At 42.5% G+C, this 19,318-nt stretch overlaps 1 long non-coding RNA gene and 1 pseudogene across 2 annotated transcripts in view; both read right to left on the minus strand.

The window, feature by feature from the left end:
- LOC309848787 overlaps positions 1 to 19,318 on the minus strand; it is a 230,280-nt gene that overhangs the window by 163,540 nt on the left and 47,422 nt on the right. The gene's annotated exons all lie outside the window — the stretch shown is intronic.
- Positions 15,419 to 17,410, minus strand: LOC309848740 (glucose-6-phosphate isomerase pseudogene; annotated as a pseudogene). Its single transcript has one exon. The product of its transcript is annotated as a glucose-6-phosphate isomerase pseudogene (transcript).

Genomic DNA, 19,318 nt, shown 5'->3' on the forward strand with positions numbered 1-19,318 from the left:
ACAACTCACAAAATCTCGATATCCACATTCATGAAACCAGATCAAGAAACACAACATGAGCGGTGCCTGGGTGGCTCAGTGGGTTAAAACCTCTGCCTTCGGCTCAAGTCATGATCCCAGGGTATTGGGATCGAGCCCCGCATCGGGCTCTCTGCTCAGCAGGGAACCTGCTTCCCTTTCTCTCTCTCTCTGACTGCCTCTCTGCCTACTTGTGATCTCTGTCTGTTGAATAAATAAATAAAATCTTAAAAAAAAAATGAGCAGCACCCACAGAAGCTACTATTTTAGCCACAACTCCCTTCCCCCACCAAACATAACCCATAGTAAACTTAAAAATAAAAACCGCAAAATAAAAATAAAATAAATAAAAATTGCTCTTATCAGCAAGAGATGGGCTTATTCAGGAATAAAAGATAATTGTAAGATGACACAAATAAGCTACAGCAAAAGCACAGGCAAGTCCGGGGAACAAAGGAGAGGCATGCCTCTTTAAGGAAAAAGAGTGTAAATTGGGAAGGCTATTATAAACTAAAAGTCCATGGGAGTGAACTGGGGGTTAAAAACATGGTAGCTCTTCATTGGCTCAGCTCTTGCCCTTGAGAGGAACCTCTCTGCCTCCAGCTGGAATAGCATAGTAGTATCCATGTGCAAGGCCCAGTCCATGTAAGGTCAAGCCAGTCTCTGCCCCTTAGGTCTGGAATTGACTCCAAGTCATAAGGCATGATTTTCACACCCAGAATCCTAATATTAAACACCGTTGCCTCGTCCTGAACTTCACATAAATGGAATCGTAGTTTGTACACTTTGTCTCTAGCTTCTTTTTTTTTTTAAGATTTTATTTATTTGACAGACAGAAATCACAAGTAGGCAGAGGCAGGCAGAGAGAGAGGAGGGGAGCAGGCCCCTGCTGAGCAGAGAGCCCGATGTGGGGCTCAATCCCAGGACCCTGGGATCATGACCTGAGCTGAAGGCAGAGGCTTAACCCACTGAGCCACCCAGGTGCCCCTGTCTCTAGCTTCTTTTTCTCTGCATCATCTTTGTGAAGTTTACTCAAAGCTTTGCACTAAGTGCAGTTTGTCCGTCCATCCACCTTGCTGTCAGGTACTCCATTGTCTGAGTGTACGAGGGATTATTCATCTATTCTACTGTTGATGAATGCTTGGGCAGTTTCCACTTTGGTGCTTTTGCAAATAATGAAGCTATGAACCACGTTGGTGCATTTTTTTTTAAAGATTTTATTCTTAAGTAATCTCTACCCCAAAGTGGGGCTTGAATTTACAATCCCAAGATCAAGAGTCTAGTCACACCCTCTACCCAATGAGGCAGCCAGGTGCCCCTCGTAGGCATCTTCTGATGAACACCACGCATATATCCGTTGAGTCTGCACTGGGTTGAGATGGACATTCCTCGGTTGTGTATATTGTTTAGCTTAAGGGGATGCTGTCAACAGATAATTTTCAAAGGGGTTCTATTAATCTACATTTCCATCACAACAAAACTCAGTATTACTTGTCTTCCTCGTTGTGCCATTTTGATAAGTGTGTGGTGGTGTAACCACCTGGTTTTCATTTGTGTGTCTCTGAACATTACTGATGTTGAATATCTTTTCATAAAATTATTATATCTGAATATCCTCTCTTGTTCAAAGTTTTTGTCCTAATTTCTTGATTCTGGGAGAACTTTGCTTTATTTTTTATTTACCTTATTTTTTGTCATCATGAGTGAAAATTGGTGTCCAATTGTGGTCAATTGTCATAAAAATAATAACTATATTAATATGTTAATAACTATGAGAGAGAGTATTTTTGAGTGCTTACTCTAATTATCTTATTACAAAGTGTTTTCACGAACACCCTGAGATAAGATATTCTCATCCATTTTTTTTATAGAAGAGCAAACTGAGGCATAGAGAGATTAAGAAACTCCCACTAGGTTACACAGGTAAGTAAGTGCCTGAGTCAGGATTTAAACCCAGACAGTCTCACTCTAGAGCTTCTCTTGCTCCTGGTGAGCTCCAAGGCCCTGCTGCGCATGCGCGCGCGCACACACACACACACACACACACACACGATTGCCCACATCCATTGCCTGGCTAGGACTTTCTACCGTTAGCCTCAAAGCTTCAGCTTGTCTGTTCTCCAGCCCTGACCGCTTCCGGGAATGGGGTTTTGAGGGGTTTGGGAACTGTGGTCTCCATGTGTCTCTTTATTTTGGACAATACAGGCCCTGTAACTGCCATCCCTGTTCCAGATGGAGCTTTGAGGCTGGCGACTCCTTCCCAAGGCCCCTCCCACTCTGTTGCCCTCTTCTTATTTACTCTCTTGTGCCACCCATGTTCCTGCTGTTCCCTCTGCTGAACTGCAGTTCCTTTAAGAGGAAGGTATGTTGGTTACTCATTTTGACATTACTCTTATTAGAGGGATGGAGGAAGAAAGGGAAATTGTCTCACAGAAAGTTTAATTACCACCGAAATAAAAACCATTTATCGCTAGTATGTTTCTTGATCTCTATCAAAAGCCAGCATCTACACAAGAGGAAAACCGAATAAAAATGCTGGAAAATATCCCAATAGAAAATATAGGCCCCACTATGGCCCTTAAGCCCCTACCTTTGGGCTAAAATTCTGGTAAAGAAATAAAAATAAATAATGATGATGATAACAGACCATCTCCAAAAGGCTCATCATCAGCTCTAGGCCACCATTTGAGTAAACAGGTCCTTGTATCCTGGTACAAAGACCAACAAACTTGAACTCCACTGGGGAAAAAGGAAAAATGTAGAGCCAAGAGCCAACTAGAATCAGCATATGCTGCCCCTTCGATTCTAATCATCCTTGACCCCTGCACAGTAGGTGACAGGGCCATTCTGGAGGTGGCACTTAGGGGACGGGCTTCCTGCTACATCCCAGTGGAACACTGAAGGTGTCTTGCCCTGCACTAAGCCTTGCGAATCTGACCTCACCTTCTCTCCTCCTTCTTCCCTAGTTCAGGCCTCTGGACCATTACAATAGCCTCACCTCTAAGTGGTCTTCCTGGTCACTCCTGTCCCTCCCTCTCCCACTGTTACCAGAGTACAAAATCTCAGAAGCAAATGCAATTGTGGCACTTCCCCAACTCCTGCCAGCAAGAAGAGGAGTCCACCATGGAGCCCACCATGGAAGGAACAGACACTCCTGGGCCAGCCTTCGGCTCCCAGGCTGCCCACAGCCCACAACCCACAGAACACTCCCACTCTGTTGTGTACCTATGCCTGTGCACCCCCAGGTCCCCTTCCACCCCTTTCCCTGTATTCATCTTGCCCAGTCATGGAATTTCTTCTTGGTTCTGATGGACGCTTCCATCAGAATGCTGCTCCAGGCTGGGCTGAGTAACCCCCTGACACCCAGGCCCTGTGCCTGTCTATGCGGAACACATTTGATGATATCCAAGACCCTCTGTCTGCTCTCTCACTGCCTATGAGCAAAAAATACTCCCTATGAGCACAGACTATGTGCTGCTACCCACCTGCAACTCCTCAGGGGCCAGCCCAGCATTTGGCTTATGGTAAGTACCTGGGAAGGTGAATCACACTGGAGGAAGTTTCCTTGATGATTAGGGCCTCTGAGAGCCTCAGCTCCTATAGCCATGAGGAGCCAGGCCAGAAAATGGATGCAGCCACTCATTTTACAGACAAGAGAACTGACACGGGGCACCTGGGTGGCTCAGCTGGTTAAGCATCTGACTCTTGGTTTCAGCTCAGGTCATGATCTCAGAGTTGTGAAATAGAGCCCTGCATTGGGCTCTGCACTCAACATGGAGTCTGTTTAAGAGTCTCTCTTCCTCTCCCTCTGTCCCTCCCCATTGCTCTCTCTCTCTCTCTCTTTCTAAAATAAATAAATAAATCATTTTTTACAAAAATCTTTAAAAAAATTGTTTAAATCTTTTTAGAAAATCTTTTTAAAAATCTTTTTAAAATAAAAAAGCTAAAATAAATAAATAAATCTTATTTTCAAAAATAAATTTGTTAAAAATCTAAAAATAATAATAAAAAAATAATCAATCACAAGAGGAAATTTGGAAAGAACCCAAATACATGGAGACTAAACAGCATCCTTCTAAAAAATGAATGGGTTAACCAGGAAATTAAAGAAGAATTGAAAAAATTCATGGAAACAAATGATAATGAAAACACAATGGTTCAAAATCTATGGAACACAACAAAGGCAGTCCTGAGAATAAAATATATAGTGGTACAAGCCTTTCTCAAGAAACAAGAAAGGTCTCAAGTACACAACCTAACCCTACACCTAAAGGAGCTGAAGAACAAATAAAGAAAGCCTAAACCCAGCAGGAGAAGAGAAATCATAAAGATTAGAGCAGAAATCAATGAAATAGAAACTAAAATAAAAAATAAAACAGATCAATGAAACTAGGAGCTGGTTCTTTGAAAGAATTAATAAGATTGATAAACCCCTGGCCAGGCTTATCAAAAAGAAAAGAGAAAGGGCCCAAATAAATAAAATCATGAATGAAAGAGGAGAGATCACAACCAACACCAAAGAAATACAAACAGTTATAAGATCATATTATGAACAACTCTACGCCAACAAATTCGACAATCTGGAAGAAATGGATACATTTCTAAAGACATATAAACTACCACAACTGAACCAGGAAGAAATAGAAAATCTGAACAGACCCATAAGCAGTAAGATTGAAACAGTCATCAAAAACCTCCAAACAAACAAAAGCCCAGGGCCAGACGGCTTCCCAGGGGAATTCTACCAAACATTTAAAGAAGCATTAATTCCTATTCTCCCGAAACTGTTCCAAAAAATAGAAATGGAAGGAAAACTTCCAAACCCATTTTATGAGGCCAGCATCACTTCGATCCCAAAATCAGACAAGGATCCCATCAAAAAAGAGAATTACAGACCAATATCCTTGATGAACACAGATGTGAAAATTCTCACCAAAATACTAGCCAATAGGATCCAACAGTACATTAAAAGGATTATTCACCACGACCAAGTGGGATTTATTCCAGGGCTGCGAGGTTGGTTCAACATCCACAAATCAATCAGTGTGATACAATACATTAATAAAAGAAAGAAGAACCATATGATACTCTAAATAGACGCTGAAAAAGCATTTGACAAAGTGCAGCATCCCTTCCTGATTAAAACTTCAAAGTGTAGGGATAGAGGGCACATACCTCAATATTATCAAAGTCATCTATGAAAAACCCACTGCAAATATCATTCTCAATGGAGAAAAACTGAAACCTTTTCCACTAAGGTCAGGAACACGGCAAGGATGTCCGTTGTCACCACTACTATTCAACATAGTACTAGAAGTCCTAGCCTTGGCAATCAGACAACAAAAAGAAATTAAAGGCATCCAAATCAGCAAAGAAGTCAAACTATCAGTCTTTGCAGATGATATGATACTATATGTGGAAAACCCAAAAGACTCCACTCCAAAACTGCTAGAACTTGTACAGGAATTCAGTAAAGTGTCAGGATATAAAGTCAATGCACAGAAATCAGTTGCATTTCTTTCCACCAACAACAAAACAGAAGAAAGAGAAATTAAGGAGTCCATCCCATTTACAATTGCACCCAAAACCATAAGATACCTAGGAATAAACCTGACCAAAGAGGCAAAGAATCTATACTCAGAAAACTATAAAGTACTCATGAAAGAAATTGAGGAAGACACAAAGAAATGGAAAAATGTTCCATGCTCATGGATTGGAAGAACAAATATTGTGAAAATGTCTATGCTGCCTAAAGCAATCTACACATTTAATGCAATCCCTATCAAAATCCCATCCAGTTTTTTCAAAGAAATAGAACAAATAATCCTAAAATTTATATGGAGTCAGAAAAGACCTCGAATAGCCAAAGAAATATTGAAAAAGAAAGCCAAAGTTGGTGACATCACAATTCCAGACTTCAAGCTCTATTACAAAGCTATCATCATCAAGACAGTATGGTACTGGCACAAAAACAGACATATAGACCAATGGAACAGAATAAAGAGCGCAGAAATAGACCCTTAACTCTATGGTCAACTAATCTTTGACAAAGCAGGAAGGAATGTCCAATGGAAAAAAGACAGCCTCTTCAACAAATGGGGCTGGGAAAATTGGACAGCCACATGCAGAAAAATGAAATTGGACCATTTCCTTACACCACACACGAACATGGACTCAAAATGGATGAAGGACCTTAATGTGAGAAAGGAATCCATCAAAATCCTTAAGGAGAACACAGGCAGCAACCTCTTTGACCTCAGCCGCAGCAACTTCTTCCGAGGAACATAGCCAAAGGCAACAGAAGCAAGGGCAAAAAAAACTACTGGGATTTCATCAAGATCAAAAGCATCTGCACAGCAAAGGAAACAGTTAACAAAACAAAAAGACAACTGACAGAATGGGAGAAGATATTTGCAAATGACATATCAGATAAAGGGCTAGTGTCCAAAATCTATAAAGAGCTTAGCAAACTCAATACCCAAAGAACAAATAACCCAATCAAGAAGTAGGCAGAGGACATGAACAGACATTTCTGCAAAGAAGACATCCAGATGGCCAACAGACACATGAAAAAATGCTCCACATCACTCGGCATCAGGGAAATAAAATAAATCAAAACCACAATGAGATACCACCTCACGCCAGTCAGAATGGCTAAAATTAACAAGTCAGGAAATGACAGATGCTGGCAAGGATGCGGAGAAAGGAGAACCCTCCTACACTGTTGGTGGGAATGCAAGCTGTTGCAACCACTCTGTAAAACAGTGTGGAGGTTCCTCAAAAAACTGAAAATAGGTCCTCAGAGTCCCTATCCCAGAGAACCTGACAACATGAGGAAAAGACACAGGTATGATTCTATTTAGCTGAGTTTAGATCACATGCCCAACACTTAACCAACCATAAGGCAAAGAGGATAGAGAACTCTCCTTGGCCAAACCCAAGTCAAATGTGCTGGTAGTTACTGTCCATTTACCATCTCCTAGATCAGGTCTCCATCCTCGCCTGTCCTGTTTAGGGCAGCAGTTGCTGACTGCGATGACTGCATCACCCAGATGCCCTTGCCAGCTGGCTTCCAGGTGGGCGTGGTCAGCAGGAGGCACTGGGAGGCACCCATAGAGCTGCAGAGAAAGGTGAGAGTATTTCTTCCCTGCTCCCTGCTTGCTTCAGGTTGCAAAATGTCAGCAGATCTCTCTCTCTACAGCTATTGCTGAGCACTGATTTTATAAAACTGGAGCTCTCGCTGGGTACTGGTCATAACATAACATTGTTTCCTCTTTCTCCTTCAGACTGAGGGATGAGACCGGCTTCTTGCTGTTGGTTCTCTCAGCCCTGCCAACACCTCTCCCTTCTTTAAAATCTCCTCCGTCCATCTGTGTGAATGGAATTCTGTTTCTAACAAAGACTACAACTGTTCATCACTACAATGGAAAGGGCTATCTCTCCTCAAAGAAAGGAGTACTGAGCAGACAAAAATACACCTCCAGAGCTCAAGGGAGCTACCTGAGTGGCAGGAGATGCCAGCTTAGGATAGGGCCTGCATCTAAGGGGCAAGAGAAAAGAGATAATCTTTGGGGGAAGGGGTGAAATTCAAAGGAGTTATGGGAACAGTGAGAAGGTAACTGTGGAAATAGCCCAAGAAAGAGAAGTAAATTTCAAGTAAGTTGCAAGTGCCCTAGTTGAGTGGAATGAGGACTATGAAGAGGTTGCTGCACTTATTGATGAGAAAGTTATTGCTAACGTTTGAACAAAGTCTCAGTAGGATGGTGTGGCAATTTTTCAAACATGCCCCCTCCCATATTTTTGCATTTTTCCCATGACAGGTGTATCTATGCCCCTTCCCCTTGAACCTGGGCTGGCTTATGACTGCTCTGATGAATAGAGTATATATAGCAGAAGAAATACTACATGGCGTCTGAAAGTAGGTTGGAAAATGCCATGCAATTTAAGCTGGTCTCCTTGGGGTGCTCACTTTGGGTGAAACCAGACCCCATGTGGAAATTCAACCATGCTGAGGCTGCTGTGCTGGGAGCCATGAGTGCGTGCCCCAGGTGACAGGTAAGGTGAACCTCCACCTGACAGCCAGCCAGCATCTCCCAGCAGCCACCTGAGTCAGTCACTGTGGACATCCGCCCTGTCAAAGCCTTTGGATGGTGGTAGCCCCAGCAGGTATCAGATGGCAGCTACATTAGAGACCCCAAGCAGGAGCTGCCATCCAGCCCTTCCCCAACTCTCATTCCACAAAATCATGTGCAGAGTTAAATGGTTGGTGTTTTAGGTTGCTAGGTTTGGGAGGTAATTTGTTACACAGCAAAAATGATGAACAGATTTTGGCACCGGAAGTGAAGTACTTTAGGCAGGTGGTACTGGCTTTGGGACTGGAACCATGTGACGTGTAAAGGCTCTGAGGAGACCTAGTGAAAGTGAGATGTACCTTAAGGAGGCTGTCAGTGATGGCTTAAAGGAAAATGAGGGAAATGTTATTGGAAACAAAAGGAAAGCAGACTCTTGTAATAAAATGGCCAATGGTTTAGCAAACTTTCACCTGTACTAATGTGGAAAATCAAAAACACATTTGATGAGCTGATTAATCTGGCTAAGGAGGTTTCCAAGCAGAATATTAAAAAAAATAAATAAAAAACCTGGGTATCATAAGGTCTAGACAGAGAAAATTATCTAAAGGGAAAAAAGGTACTATTCCATTTCAAGCAGAATTTACAGAAAATATAAAAGAACTAGAACTTTCTGGTTCAAAAATAAAACTAGTTCTAATCTCTGTATCTCTTACCAGAAAATTCTCAAAGTAGGAAAGGACATCACAGAAAATATTAAGCCCAGGGCACTGATGGGAAAACATCTTCGGGTAAAAATGAGGCCAAGTGTGTGACTACAACATGCTTTGTTGAGACCTCAGGAAGTTTTTAAATGGTGCTTTCACTGACCCATTAAGACATACAATCTATTAAGGATTGTAAGGTTTTGCCTGTAGGCTGTATTTTCTAAAAAATAGAGATTGTAGGAACCATAAAGGCACTATCTCACTCAGAAAACTTACAGATAGCCCAAGGTAGAGAGGACTTATCTTGAAGAGATTTGAGGACATGTCTTTTGTCTAATGCAGTGGATTATGAATTGATACAAAGGAATCTCATGAAGTTTTTAAAGGAATTGTATCAGCTTTGACTTGAAGGGACAGAGACAGTACAAAATGAAGAGAGGCTTTTTCCACAATGAGGCACAACCTCACACCAGTCAGAATGGCTAAAATTAATCACTCAGGAAATGACAGATGTTGGCAATGATGCAGAGAAAAAGGAACCTCCTACACTGTTGGTAGGAATGCAAGCTGGTGTAGCCATTCTGGAAAACAGTATGGAGATTCCTCAAAAAGTTGAAAATAGAGCTGCCCTATGACCCAGCAATTGCACTACTAGGGATTTACATCAAAGGTATAAATATCATGATCTGAAGGGGCACGTGCATGTCAGTGTTTATAGCAGCATTATCCACAAGAGCTAAACTATGGAAAGAGCCCAGATGTCCACTGACAGATGATGGGTAAAGAAGAGTTGGTACATATATATACAGTGGAATTCCACTCAACCACCAAAATCTTGCCATTTCCAATGAATGAATGAAGATGGAACTAGAGGGTATTATGATAAGTGAGATAAGTCAGAGAAAGACAGTTACCATATGCTCCACTCATATGTGGAATTTAAGAAACAAAACAGAGGATCATAGGGGAAGAGAGGAAAAAATAAAACAAGACAGAGAGGGAGACAAACCATAAGAGACTCTTTATCCCTCAAACTGAGGGTTGCTAGAAGGTATGGGGTGTAGGAATGAAATAACTGGGTGATGGACATTAAGAGAGCACGTGATACAATGAGCACTAGGTATTATATACAATTGATGAATCACTGTCCTCTATCTCTGAAACTAATAATAGATTATATGTTAATTAACTTAATTTAAATTTAAAAAAAATAAAAGAGGCTTTTAGGCATCCCATCCACCAACTTTTCGGTTATTTTTTTTTTAGAGAGGGAAATGAGGGGAGGGGTAGAAGGAGAGAGAATTTCAGGCAGGCTCCACACCCAGCACGGAACCCAACACAGGGCTTGATCTCACAGCCCTAAGATCATGACCTGAGCTGAAATCAAGAGCCAGACATTTAACCAACTAATTCACCCAGGTGTCCCAAACATGGGCCACTTTTTAAAGGAAAAAGGAATAATGACTTTGAGCAGCGAACTAGGAATCCAAAGAGCCAGCCAAAGCCACAGGAATAACTTCCAGAAAATAGGACTGAGCTCTAAATAGGGGACTAAAAACATGTATCCAGATGGATTTCAGAATGGCTACATCCCAGTGACTAATGTGTGCCTCACATTTTCTTTTGTTTTTTGTTTTTTTGTTTTGAGAGAGAGAGAGAAAGAGCAAGAGAGTGTGAGCAGGGCAGAGGGGCAGAAGAAGAGAAGGAATCCTAAAGGCCCCACACTCAGAGTGGAACCACACACAGAGCTTGATCTCACAACCCTGAGATCATGACTTGAGCCAAATCAAGAGTCTGATGCCTAACTGTCTGAGCCACCCAGGCACAACCTTCCATTTATTTTTCTGATAGTAGTGTCAATACAATTAACCCATACTTGACATTTTAGTTTAGGTGAATGGAAAGCAAATCACAGATCTTCATATTGAGAGGAACTATACTCAAGGAACCTCATTCAAAAAGCGTCTTCTGCTTGGGGACCTGACTTCAATGACAAGATCCTGACCCAGACTCTGATGCTATAATGGGAAAGAACAAATATTCTGCATGTAGGAAAAATGCAAATAATCTACGACCAGAAGGTGAACTGTGGCAGTTTTAAAACATAGTCCCAAAATTCTTTGACACTCCTCTCATTGAGAAATGGAGTCTATGTCCCCTCCCCATGGATCTGGGCAGGCTGATGATGGTTCAGTCAGTACAGGACAGTATAAGTAAATGCTGTGTGACTTCTGGTGCTGCAGGGAAAGACCATGTAGCATCTTCCTGGACCTCTGGCCAACACTTTCTCTGGGGGAAGCTGGCTACCATGATTATACTGAGCCTGCCTGCCATGCTGGAGAGACCATGTGGACGTGTTCCAATAGACAGACCCAGCTGAGCTTTCAGACAACAGTCAGCAGCAACAGCCGGCCATGTGAGTGAGCCATTCTGGATGCCTGCCCAACCAAGCCTTCATCCCCAGCCAACACCCTCTTGCAACTGTGAAAGACCCAAAGAAGAACTGCACAGCTAAGCCCTCCTCAAATTGCTGACTCACAAAATTGTGAACAAAATAAAATGATGGTTGTTTTAAGCTACTCTGCTTGAGGTACTTCCCACGTGGCAGGAGTAACTGGAGCAAACGGGACCAGTTTAAACCAGATTACACAAGAGTATAAATTGATGAATGGTGAAGATACTGAAGCAACTTGAGAAATTTAGCAGGGAAGGAAAGGAAAAAATACGACATAGTGATGTGGGGGGCAAGCTGACTTCAGAGAAGTTTCTTCTAGGATAGGAGAGTGGAGCCAATGGAGAGAAAGAGTGTGAAGATGTAAGAGTCATCCTCAGAGAGGTCTGGCATGACCAGGTCAGATGGACAGAGCCTTGGGTGGAAGGCAGTGCAGTTTCTGCTTGTACAGTCCAAGGACGGAGGGGAAGATAGGTCTGTCTGTGAAGACCTGTCCTGGGATTGAGCCCCGCGTTGGGCTCACTACTCAACAGGGAGCCTGCTTCCCTCCTCTCTCTGCCTGCCTCTCTGTCTGTCAAATAAATAAATAAAATCTTAAAAAAAAAACAAATATAAGAGTCACAGTTTATTTGTTTGTTTTTAAACTTAGCTCTCCAGGGGCGCTTGGGTGGCTCAGTCAATTAAGTGCCCAACTCCTGGTTTTGGCTCAGGTCATGATCTCAGGATCATGAGACTGAGCCCCACATCAGGCTCTGCACTCAGTGCAGAGTCTGCTTGAAATTTCTCCCTCTCCCTCTCTCTCTGCCCCTCGCCGTGCTTGTGCTCTCTCTCTCTCTAATAAATAAACAAAACCTTTAAAAAAAAAATAAGCTCTACACCCAATGTGGAGCTTGAATACACAACCCCAAGATTGAGAGTCACATCTATCTACTTAGCCAGCCAGGTGCCCCTGGATTGGGGCACAATACAGTGGATTGTTTGAAAGTCTGCTAAAAAAAGAAACCAAGTACTAAAATCCTCTCCTTCACTCTACAAAGCTATTAAGCTACCTGTTCCACATCCGAGTCAAAAAGTTGAAGTTTACTCTCTGGAGAGAATAAAACAGACTGTCTTGAACTAAAGACATGAGGCAAAGTGGAGGGAGACCAAAAACTAAGAAAATGAAACAAACCAGGAATGCAAATTGGCACAGCCACTGTGAAAAATAGTATGGAAACTCCTCAAAAAAATTAAAAATAGAAATATCGTATGATCTAGTAATTCCACTACTGGATAGTAAAGGAAAATAGTAGTTCAAAAAGATATACACACCCCTATGATTACAGCAGCATTACTTACAATAGCCAAGATAAGCAAGCTGCCCAAGTGCCCACTCATAAATGAACAGATAAGGAAGAGGTGGTATATTTCATAGAAAATGAAATATTGCTCAGCCATAAAAAAAGAATGAGATTTTGCCATTTGCAACAACACAGGTAGACCTAGAGGGTATTATGCATGCTAAGTGAAATAAGTCCGTCAGAGAAAGACAAACACCGAATTATTTCTCTTATCTGCGAAACAAACAAACAAAAAGCAGAAATAGACCCAGAAGTATAGAGAACAAACTGATGGTTGCCAGAGGGGTTGGGCAAAATGAGTGAAGGAGAGTGGGATATACAGGCTTCCATTTATGGAATGAATAAATCAGAGGGATGAGAGGTACAGGATAGAAAATACAGTCAGTGGTATTGTAACAGCATTGTATGGTGACAGATGGTAATTGCATTTGTAGTGAGAAGAGCATCCCGTATAGAGCTGCTGAACCACTGTGTTGAACACCTGAAACTAATGTAACTTCGTGTTGTCAACTATACTTAAATATAAATAAATAAATAGGAAAAAGTAAGAAACAGGTAAAAATCAACTTAGAGGAAATAGTTCGTGCAAGGAGAGAGGTTTTAAAAGTTAACAGGAATATCCATAAAGAGACTAGAAAAGATACTTCACCCACAAAACAGGATGTTATTTCAAATGGAAAATTCAGAGAACAATAAGAACTACTGAAAATTTTCTAGGGGTGCCTGGCTGTCTGTCAGTGGAGTATACAGCTCTTGATCTCAGGGTTGCTGGTTTAAGTTCCATGTTGGGTGCAGAGATTACTTAAAAGTAAAAGCTTAAAAAAAAATTCTAAATATAATAGCAAAAATGAAAATCCCAGAAGAATAAATGGATTTAAAAATCGGGAAAACCTCCCCCAAAAAAATAGACCAAGAAAATCAAAGATACAGAAATTTTTTTTGCTTTGAGTACCAATCTAGGAGGTACCATATCTTAATAATGGACTTTCAGGGGTGGGCAGGGATGGTGGGGAAGTACTCAGCAACGAAATAATTCAAGGAAATTTCCCATGACTAAAGGACACGAGTTTCTTGATTGAAAATGCTTCCTAATGCCATATGAAGACAGACCCATACCAAACCACAGTAATGAAAACTTTCAGAATAGTAGGGACAAGATGAAGATTTCACGAAGATAAATAAATACATCAAACATAAAAGATCAGAAATCAGGGACGCCTGGGTGGCTCAGTTGGTTGAGCAGCTGCCTTCGGCTTGGGTCGTGATCCCGGCGTCCTGGAATCAAGTCCCGCGTCAGGCTCCTTGCTCGGCGGGGAGCCTGCTTCTCCCTCTGCCTCTGCCTGCCATTCTGTCTACCTGTGCTCGCGCTCTCTCCCCCTCTCTCTCTCTGATAAATAAATAAAATCTTAAAAAAAAAAAAAAAGATTAAAAAAAAAAAGATCAGAAATCAGAATGGCTTTGGATTTCTCAAATACTGATTGGAAACAATGAAGCAATGCATTCAGATTCTGAAATTTTCTCCCAACTGAGATAATTATACTCAAATTATCAATAAAGCATGGAAGTAGAATAAAGTCATTTCAGCATGTTGGCTTAACCAGCTTTTGCTGCATAATGAACAACCACAGGCTCTTGCATACACAATATGCATTTGGGGTGGGGGGGCAGTGGGTGGAGAGGCACAGGGAAAGGAAGAGAGAATCTTAACCTCTAGGTGTGGAGTCTGACACCGGGCTCAGTCTCACAACCCTGAGATCATGACTTGAGCTGAAACCAAGAGTGGGACACTTAACCAACTGAGCCTCTGAGGTGCCCCACGATATGCATTTTTATTCTTGTTCACATGTCTGTGGATTAGCAGAGATGACTCCCCTCTAGGCTCTGAGTCTGCAGGTCAGCTGGTGAGGCTCCAATCCATGTGTAAAAACTGGCAATTAACCTAAGCAAAATTACAATATAATTGTGTGTGGAGAAGAGGGGGCTCTGGAGAGGTGAATACAGATAGCGGAGCAGAAGAAGAAAGCTCACTCCTTACTCCCGGCGCTGGCAGAGCACAGTAGTTAAGGGTATAAACTGTAGAGCCAGATCATGAGGCTTTGAATTCCAACTCAGTCATTTCTGGCATGTAGGACCTTGGGCAAATTACTAAATCTTTCTGTGCTTTAGTCTCCTCATCTGTAAGACAGCATTAGTAATCATACCCACTTCCCAGAGTGATTATGACCATTCAAGAAATTAATATATGGGGAGTACCTAGAGAACTGCCTGGCAAATACTAAGTGTTAGGAGTGATTGCCATTATTATTGATCATGGTGGAGAACCAATAGAAAATGCCCATGCTGAAAAGATAACCAAGAAGTAACCATTCCATTATAGTATTTACAGACATAGATGTAAATACCAAAATAACTAGCTAGGAAGTGAAAATGGTTGCCTCTGTGGAAAAGAGGAAGAAAGGAAGGACTGGGAGCTCCTGTTTTTCAATGAAACTAGAGAAGTGGCTGATTCTTATGTACGTTATAACTTTGAGAAAAATTAAAAAATAAACAAAGATGGAATGAGAGAAGATGCCAAGCCACGCATGAGGAAAACAACCCTTACATTTCTTTGACGGTGGAAGGGCAAAATGGTTCTCCGATGTTAGAAATGGAAGGCGAACATCAAAATATTGAGTTCCTGCAGCACCCCGAAGGGGTCTACAGAAGAAAAAACTTTTGAATTTTCTCCTAACCCAAGAAACAATAATGTGTTTATAACTAGAAAAACAACAGTTGAGTTCAGATGTTGTAATTCCTGTAGCATAATATTCCCTATTATTATTTTTTTTTCCTTTCTGGCATCTTTATTTTTCTATCTGGTACATGAGCAAAGTGAACATGGTCAGAAAAGTCAGCTGCACTGAAACACTTGAGCCGATGGTAAAACGGAGGGCGCGTGGACGTGGAAGGGCGGGGTGGCAATTCCAGACCAGCTTCCCCCAGAGGGCTTGTGCGCCAAGCCCGCAACCAGAGGCTGCTCTGGGCAGGACCGTGCAGTGCATCTCTGGTGAGGAGGGACAAGAAGGACCAGTCACAACAGGGACTGCAGCGGGGCATGAGTTTATTGGCTTCTGGCCTCTCGCTCCTGCTTGATGAAGTTGATTAGCCCATTGGTGGAAGAGTCATGAGAGGTCACTGGGCTACTGCCGTCAAGCTCGGGCTTGATTTTCTTGGCCAGCTGCTTTCCTAGCTCCACCCCCCACTGATCAAAGCTGTTGATGTCCCAGATGATACCCTGAATGAAGATCTTGAGCTCATACATGGCAATCAAGGCTCCCAGAATGAATGGCGTGAGCTTGGTGAATACAATGGAGTTGGTTGGGCGATTTCCTTCAAAGACCTTGTGTGGCAACAGCTTCTCCAAGGCCTCTGGACTCATCCCAGCAGCCTGCAGCTCCTTCCGGGCCTCCTCTGTCGACTTCCCCTTCATCAGGGCCTCCGTCTGGGCCAAAAAATTGGCCAGGAGGATCTTGTGGTGCAAACCCTTCCTTATCGGGTGCTGGGTCTGGACTGGGATGAGGAAGTCACAAGGTATCATCTTGGTGCCTTGGTGGATGAGCTGGTAGCAGGCATGCTGGCCATTGGTCCCTGGCTCCCCCCACAAAATGGGGCCTGTTTGGTGGTCCACGCGAGTGCCAGACTTGGTGATATACTTCCCCTTGGACTCCATGTCGCCCTGCTGGAAATAGGCCGCAAAGCGGTGCAGATACTGGTCGTAGGGCAGCATGGCCTGCGTCTCGCACCCAAAGCAGTTGATGTACCAAATGCCCAGCATGGCCAGGATGACACGCACGTTCTTCTCCAGGGGCATCATACGGAAGTGCTGGTCCATCCAGTGAGCCCCTGAGAGCAGCTGCTCGAAGTTGTCAAATCCCACATGCAGTGTGATGGAGAGTCCAATGGCTGACCACAGTGAGTAGCGTCCTCCTACCCAATCCCAGAACTCGAACATATTTTGAGGGTCAATCCCAAACTCCTTCACTTTGGACATGTTGGTAGACAGGGCAACAAAGTGCTTCGCAACTGCAGAAGGGTCCTTGACTGACAGGAGAAACCACTCCTTCGCCATCTCTGCATTCATAATGGTCTCCTGGGTGGTAAAGGTCTTGGAGGCAATGATGAACAGGGACGACTCAGGATTCAGGGTGGCCAGAGTTTTGGCGATGTGGGTCCTGTCGATGTTGGAGACAAACCAAACCCGGGGACCTCCTGAAGAGTACGGCTTAAGGGCTTTGGTCACCATGAGGGGTCCCAGGTCAGAGCCGCCAATGCCGATGTTAATGATGTCCGTGATGGGCTTGCCCGAGTACCCCTTCCATTCGCCACTGCGGACGCACTGACAGAAAGACTTCATCTTCTCCAGGACCCTGTTGACCTCTGGCATCACATCCTTGCCATCCACCAGAATGGGTGTGTTTGACCAGTTTCGCAAGGCCACCTGCAGCACTGCCCGTTCCTCTGTGAAGTTGATCTTCTCGCCACTGAACATGCGATCCCGGGCAGCCTCCACGCCCCTGGACTTGGCCAGGTCCACCAGCATCTGCATCACAGTGTCAGTCACAAGGTTTTTTGAGTAATCCACCAGAATATGCCCATGGCTGGTGTTCAGGTTCAAGCTGAAGTGGCTGAAGCGTTCCTTGTCCCCTTCGAAAAGGCAGCGCAAGTTGAGGTCAGAGCCGTGCTCGCGGTACCATTTCTGCAGCTTCTGGAACTGCGGATTCTGGATGAGCGCGGCCATGGCGACATCAGTGGGATGCACTGGCTTGGACGAGCTCGGAGGAGGAAGAGGGGCTATTTCCTATTATTTAATGCACGGCACCAGTCCTCCTTCCCATCTTCTAGTCATTTGTGGCACATCACTACATCTGAATATTCATAGGCACGATGCATTTTTTTTTCCAAATTAAGCCACTGCATATTAGAACTTCAAATAAATTTGGGAGCTTAAAACCAACTGATTCTTTTAAAGTTTCCTCCTTTTTCAGGGCACCTGGCTGGTTCAGTCAGTGGAACATGCGACTCTTGATCTCAGGGTTGTGAGTTTGAGCCCCAGGCTGAGTGTAGAGATTGCTTAAAAATAAAATCCTTAAAAAAATAAATAAAATAGGGGAGCCTGAGTGGCTCTGTCAGTTAAGCACCTGCCTTCAGTTCAGGTCATGATCCCAGGACCTAGGGTTAAGTGCTGTGTAGGGCTCCCTGCTCAGTGGGGAGCCTGCTTCTACCTCTGCCCCTCCCTCCGCTTGTGCTCACTCTCTCTCTCTCTCAAATAAGTAAAATCTTAAAAAAAATAAAGCCCACATAGGGCTCCTGGCTCGAAGGGAGTGTGCTTTTCCCTCTCCCTCTGCCTACTACTCCCCACCCCCACTTGTGCAAGCTCTCTCTCCATCAAAGAAAGAAATAAAATCTTTTTAAAAATAAACAAATAAAAATAATAAAATAAAATAAAAGTAAAATGTCTTCCTTTTTCAACAATGCCATTCTCCTACAACTTTCATTTTCTTAGTAGTTTTGTTTTTATCAATCAAAATAAACAAATGGGCAATCAATACCTAAAAAAAACTTGTTACAAAAAAAAAAGAAAAGCATCCAACAAAGTCAAGATTTGAAACCTTTCCATATAAAATTAATACTACAGAACAGTAGTCTGACAAAAACATATGTAAATATGTGTAGGATTTTTAAAGTGGGAACTTCAATTGAAAATGAAAAAAATACAAAACAAAAACTAGTAGAAATAAAACCAAAGTAGGCCTGTTTTTAGTAGGAACATTAGAAATCTTAAAAATAAAAAAACAAGCATTAAAATAAAATTTGCAACAGATGAGATTAAACTCTAGACCCAACAGAGTCAAAGATAAAGTCAGTGAACTGAAAACAGAGTAGTGAGAAATTAATTCAGAATGCAGTACTGAAAGGCAATACAAAAAATAATGAGAACTAAAGAGGCCTTGAGATAAGATTGAGAGATTCAAAGAAATGTCTCAAAGTGGTTCCAAAATAAAAGAATAAAGGGCACGACAAAGAAGAAACACTTGAAGAAATAAAGTGGGTAAGTTTTCAGAGTTGAGGAAATATGTTCTCGTGCATGTTGCATACCAAGCAGAAAAAATAGAACAATAAATTCCACACAGAGAAACATTACAGTGAAACAACATTAAGGATGAAAAGACAACTATAAAAGCCGCGATAGGAAAAAAGATACATTATCTACCAAGGAATTACAACAGACTTCTTATCGGAACAGTACATGCTAGAAGGTAATGAGGTAATACCTTTGAAAGTGCTGAGAGAAATGACTGTAGGTACTCCCAGTATCTACGGAGGAGTAAACCAAGACACTGCTAGGCTCAGTAAATCTCTCAAGATTCTATCGGTGGGATTCAAACCCAGACAATCTCAGCTTCACCATCCACATTGTTAGCTATGAACCTGCCATGCATTTATAAAATATATGGGAAACCTACATAATAAAAGAAACAATTCACCAAGCAACAACTAGGCTAAATATTAAACAGGAAACATGAGTAAATCATGCTACAGTCACACAACAGAACACTAAAAAGCAACTACAATTAATAAATTGTATCTACACCCTTCCACAGGGGTGTGCCTCAAAAATAAAATCTGCCATCAACCAGGAATGTGTGCATAGGCCTCTGAATCCTTCAACTACAGAATTAAAAGATTGCTAAG

Source organism: Mustela nivalis, assembly GCF_964662115.1.
Source record: "Mustela nivalis genome assembly, chromosome: 15".
Taxonomy (NCBI): domain Eukaryota; kingdom Metazoa; phylum Chordata; class Mammalia; order Carnivora; family Mustelidae; genus Mustela; species Mustela nivalis.